Here is a 5111-nt window from a genome sequence, read left to right as displayed (position 1 = left end):
TATTTTATTTCTACTTTTAAAAGCCCAAATACAAATGAGTAATGTTAATTCCAAATGAAGAGTATTTGGTACTTCTAATATTGCTACCTACTACACTCTGTAATTTTCAAAATATCATCTAAAAATGGTTTTACAAAGAATTTTTAACAACTAAATTTGCAAAAATAATGCAAGCTTTTTAAGAGCTTAGAAAAAAGGCAAAGGAGAGGTAATAAATGCTATTATTTTGCTTGGAGCCCAAGGGAATGGAAACAGGGCTTGCAGTTGATTATTTTCTGCTTCAAGTCTATTTTCTGAATTTTACACAGTGTCCACATTGTGCATGCAATTCTTCTGCAATCAGGGAAACGAAAAAAATAAGAAAAAGAAACAAAAAATCTCCTCAAGAAGTAAAGTTCAGGAATGACCTGTCAGGAAAAATTACAAAGATTAGGTCAAATGGCAGACTGAGCCCTAAGCACTAGCGCATTTCTCTTGTCCTACCAAAAATCCTCTCCAATGACAAGAAAGGCAGGTTTTTGTATATAAAGAATAACTCCGTAAGGGCACTGGGAAAAGGAAATCTTGAAAGATGGAAAGCAGATGAGGCAGGGCCGCTGAGGGGTTGAAGGTGGAGGTAGGGGTGAGGAGTCTGGGACGGCGGGTCGGGGGACATAAAATGAAAGCGTTGAACCTAGGAGGAGAGGGAGACGGGGCTTTGGACCTGGTACCTGTGGATTTGGGAGAAGGCGCGGTTGGGCGTGGGGGGCAGGAGCCCAGGAGCATCTCTACGGCCCAGGGCCGTGGTCCAGGATTCACTGGGGTAGGGGTGCTGCGCGGCGTTTGGCAGGAAGCAGAGGCCTCCCTCCTACCAGGAAGCTAAGCTAGGAAAAGAGCGAGGAGATTGCAACAGCAGCAATGGCTCCTGGAAGTCCAGTGTAGCAGAAGGGCCGCCACCGACAGGAAGGCAGAGGGCTAACAAGCCTAGTGCTGGGGATGCTGCTGCCTTCCCTTTCGCCTGCCTTACAACCCTTCTAGACGTTTTCCATGCCTACAGATCCTACCCTCCTAGCTTTTGCAAGCGCTCACTCTGTTAGTTGCCTGCTGATCCTCCTTCGCCACAGGCTCCTAGCAGAGGCAACAGTGAGGGGTCTGATTTGGGCGCGGGAGGTGGGCGGCGCGGGAGGTGGGCCCTGGGCTGCGGAACCGGAGGATGGGGGTTGGTGGGGGCCAGGCGTGAAAATTCGGGTGGGTGCTGGCGTAAGAAATGCAGGAGACTGGGAAGGGTGATTTGAGGGCTGGGGGCATGAGGACCTGAAGAGCACCAGGATGGTATACAAAGGTGGCCAGAAAGGGAAATAGGTTTGTGGTCGGAGCCCAGAAGGAAAATGGAGTTTACCAGGAAGAGACAGAAAAGAGAGGTGAGCACCAGGCGGGAGGCTGAGGGATGGGAATGTACGGGGGATGAATACCACAGAGCCATGGGGAGGGGACATGGAGACTGCATGTACAGAAATGGAAAAATGAGGTGGGAGCTAAAAAATGGAGAATGTTGGGAGAGGTGACAGGATGGCGACAGAGGGAATAGGCAAAGTAGCCCACTTCCTTTTGCTGTGCTCTCAACTACCACGGCCACCACACCTACCTGTTCTCTATCTCTCTTGTGCAGCTAAACAAGCCTGGAAGGAAGACATTGTAGGCAGGCATCCAAGAGTGTCTTGATATCTAACATTGCTACTGGACACACATGAACAACATGGGTGGCAATGTACCTGGTGCACAGGGACTTCATGATAGAAGAAAAAAATTCATACATTTAATGTTTTTCCCTGGCCTCTCTCCTTCCCCTCCAAATATGAAGACTCTCCTTCACAAAAAGGCAGCTGCAAAGCTGCCAACCAGGGAAGCCATAGGTCACCACACTGGAACTACAAACATGAGGAAGAAAAAGACATCTCCAATGAAGCCAAGAGGAAGGTCTTCCTCTCAGTCCTGCAGACACATGGTAGGCTGCAGAATTTCACATGGATAGAAGAAGGGAGATGAGCCCATCACCCAGTGTAAAGGGGCCGTTCTGAATCAGGTGCCTATATATCCCTTTCTTTATCTGGTAAAATATTATGGAATTGACTGTGTTTATGGACTAGAACTTCACAGAGATGAAAGAATTTTAAAGCTTAAAATCCTTCCTCATAAGGTGCCATTCTCACAAGTCAGGGATTTCTGCCTTGCAAATACCATAATTGGCAAAGCAGTGAAACACATGTTTGAGGGAGAGCATGGTTCTATGGATAAATGGAGGGGGATGGTCCTAGCCCAAGCACCTATCATGAAAGCCTGGTTTTATATTACTTATAAGAAAGATCCTGTCTTGCACATGTACTAGCTACTCGATGATTATAAGGCAGGTGACCTCTGCATCATGCCAGAATCAAGTGTGTCTCATCCAGTGAAGAGGGAACCAGAAGGATTTATAGATAGCCTGATAGATAAACATGTGGAATATACCAAAGAAGACGGCTCCAAAAGGACAGACAAGGTCATCCACCAAGTTAAAGCCAAACCTGTGTATTTCATTGTTTGATGATGACTTCCATATCTATGTCTACGATCTGGTGAAAACATCTTGTTAGGGTAAAATTTGCTACATTTGTGGAGACAAATGTGTAATACTCAGGCACACAAAAAAAGTACAACTTTTCAGGGTGTTGAAAGCTCAAGGGTCCTGATATCACAATATTTGCCTGCATAACTGTTGTTTTATGCTGAAAAATACAAATTTATATGACATGTATAAGCACTTTGTCTTGTTGAAAAGATTGGGTGTGTTTTGTGGATGGGGCATGAAAGGAAGGAACAGCTGTCAATTCCGATTGTGAACAAAGTTCAGCTAGAATCACAATCAGCCATCTAAAATTGCAAGAGACTTAGCTGGTCTGGTGTGGAGCGGAGAAGGAAAGTAAGTCAAGATTGGCTGTGGGGAGAAGGAGAGGACGAGGTGACTTCTTAGGAAGAGGTGGTGAAGGGCCAGAAGTTAGAGGTTACCTGAGGGAGGAGATGACCTATGTGGAGGAAACATCCAACTGGGAAGGGAGTGAAGAATAACAGAGGAAGAGCGAGATCTTGGGGATTAGAGGAAAATAGACAGAATAAATGGAATAGAGTAGGAAGCTCTCTACTCAAAGAAGCTTAGAAGAGGTCCTGAGTAAGGGGTGAAAGATCAAGTTGGAAGGACTCTGGGGAGAGACTAAAGGATACACAAATGGAGGGTCTATGAGAGGCAGGAGTCAGGGTGAAGAATACTAAGGAAGAAGGAATTCAAAGAAGAAAGACTGACAAAGGGAGTGAGAATACAGAAGAAGAGGTGTGGACAGTGGGGCCCATCAGAGGTGAGAAGACCCTGAGAAAAGTTGGATTTCTGGCAGTATGCACATTGTTTCCTTAGTTCTATGCACAAAGGAAGTGGCAACTGTCAAGGAAGCCATTTGCATGAGAAGTTCCCTGGAAAGACATTTGGACAAGGATGACTCCATAGAGTTAGGCAGCAACCAAGTTTACACCTATAAGGCTTTCCTTCTTCCCTGGAGTTCATGATGCACCTGCCTAGCAGAACACCAACCCGCAGCCTAAACACACTAACATGGTTCTCCACAAGTGCTGGGCTGTGGGCTGCCTCTTCACATTTGCCCTGTGCTGGATAAACACTTGTAGATCATGGATTAGTGGGGCTCTCAGAACTTAAGAGATGTTCCATCTTGCATTTGGAAAGAATTTGATCCAGAAAAACTAAACCTTACTGAACTCAGTTACAGCAGTCCTATCACACTTGTTCTTTCTGTTGGAATGTTTCTTGTCTTCCTAGAGAGGAGGGGCATCAGATAATTGAGCCTAATGTTTTTCTTCAGCGCATGGGGAGTACTTGACTAACCATGCTCCTTTTGGCAGCTACCTGAAACTACAGGTGACTCCATCCAGTGCTCCACAAAAGGTGGCCTACTTCCCCAAGAAGCCCCAATTCTGGCTAGGCACCCACAAGACTGGTGTCTGTGGACTCCTCACAGGTACCTTCCCACTAATTTTGCCCATCCCCAACTTATGGAGAGCTGTGATCAGAGTCTGAGCAGCTCTTTGTTTCCAGGTAAGGCAGATGCCATGGAGAAGTTGGGCTGGGAGATATGACTTTGTATAACTAAGTCCTTCAGCTGTATAGTGGAGGGGTTGAGTTTAGTTGGGAGAGGGAGCAGCAACTCCCTGCTGTCCAGGCTTCCCTAACTCCCTGCATACTGGGGGAAGTGAGGAGCTTTCAAGAGTTGAAAGAAGGTGGTAAATTCAGTTTATTCTCTCTTCCCAACATGACCTGAGGCTGACTGCCTCAAGAAATACAAGGCAAGCTCACTCCCTATAGCAGGAATTAATTTTCTTTTATGAGTCCAGCAAACACCAGCAGGCTGCCCAGAGGCCAATTTCAGTCAGCTGCCGAGTTTGGTTTGATCTTTATTTTTTCATTGTTATCTACTTTAAATTAGGTACTCTAAAGCACCTAATCATCTGGGAGGTTTCACACAATGAAATTCCATGTTTCTGGCCTCTCTTGAAAATGAAACAAAACAAAAAACCATGAGGATTAGGGCCCACATTCCAACAGAGATACAAGCAGCTGGGTCTGAGGTAGGGCTCAGTCCAGTTTAGACTCAGAATGCCCTCTCCAATTGGCCATACCCCCAGCTGGCCTGCTTCACTCTAATAAAATGCACAGTTGTCCCCTGGAAGCATTTGTGCTTGTAACTGGGGCTAGACCCTGGGAAAACTGCCCCTTTTGACTTGCTTTGACCCCCATTCACTTTTAAGTTTAGTTCTTTTATCTTTATCCCACTTTGGTGTGGGAGACAGAGAGTAGCCAAAATATGTAAGTAAATGTAAAGTATTTTCATAGTGACAAGTGCTAAGAAGGAAAAAATAAAGCAAAGAAGTAGAATATGAAATTCCAGGGAGGAGGCTGAAATTAGATAGATAAGGTACCAGGGAAGGGCTCACTGAGAACTTGGCTTTTGAGTAAAGACCTGAAGGCAATGGAAGAGCTGACCCTGTAGCTGTCTGGGAAAGGAATATTCCAGGTGGAGAGACAGCAAGTA

The 5111-nt window shown here is 45.7% G+C and overlaps 1 pseudogene; it reads left to right on the top strand.

Annotated features, from left to right (window-relative positions):
• The first annotated feature begins 1179 nt into the window (after positions 1 to 1179).
• On the top strand, positions 1180 to 3306 carry LOC107971037 (spindlin-2-like; annotated as a pseudogene).
• The last annotated feature ends 1805 nt before the right edge of the window (positions 3307 to 5111 follow it).

Source organism: Pan troglodytes, chromosome X (genome assembly GCF_028858775.2).
Source record: "Pan troglodytes isolate AG18354 chromosome X, NHGRI_mPanTro3-v2.0_pri, whole genome shotgun sequence".
Taxonomy (NCBI): Eukaryota; Metazoa; Chordata; class Mammalia; order Primates; family Hominidae; genus Pan; species Pan troglodytes.
Note: the sequence above shows the minus strand (reverse complement) of the source record. Positions and strands in the feature narration are given on the sequence as shown.